Source organism: Sinocyclocheilus grahami, unplaced genomic scaffold (genome assembly GCF_001515645.1).
Source record: "Sinocyclocheilus grahami isolate Dianchi unplaced genomic scaffold, SAMN03320097.WGS_v1.1 scaffold968.1, whole genome shotgun sequence".
Classification (NCBI taxonomy): Eukaryota; Metazoa; Chordata; class Actinopteri; order Cypriniformes; family Cyprinidae; genus Sinocyclocheilus; species Sinocyclocheilus grahami.
Window position 1 is genome coordinate 105,396 of NW_015506147.1, and position 257 is coordinate 105,652.

Sequence of the window (257 nt, forward strand, 5' to 3'; positions counted from 1 at the left end):
TTGCGGAAACCACATGTGACGACCCCGGGCTGGACTCCGCTTCATCCACGGTGAAAGTCGATCCGGCGATCCACAGTGCAAAGTTGATGTATTTCCTCAGCGACCAGCACGGATCAGCTCTAGGCATGACGAAGCGGATGATGTCCTCTTTTGGAAGACCAACCAAAGTAGTTTCGCTTTCACAACGAAACACACAGCATCTCCATAACATGGCGGCGGCAGCAACAACAATACTACAGCGAGAATAAAAGTTACGC

General features: G+C 51.0%; 1 protein-coding gene across 1 annotated transcript in view; it reads right to left on the reverse strand.

The window, feature by feature from the left end:
* The window catches only part of LOC107564876 (serine/threonine-protein kinase ULK4-like), a 139,421-nt gene that overhangs the window by 985 nt on the left and 138,179 nt on the right, over nt 1-257 (reverse strand). The gene's annotated exons all lie outside the window — the stretch shown is intronic.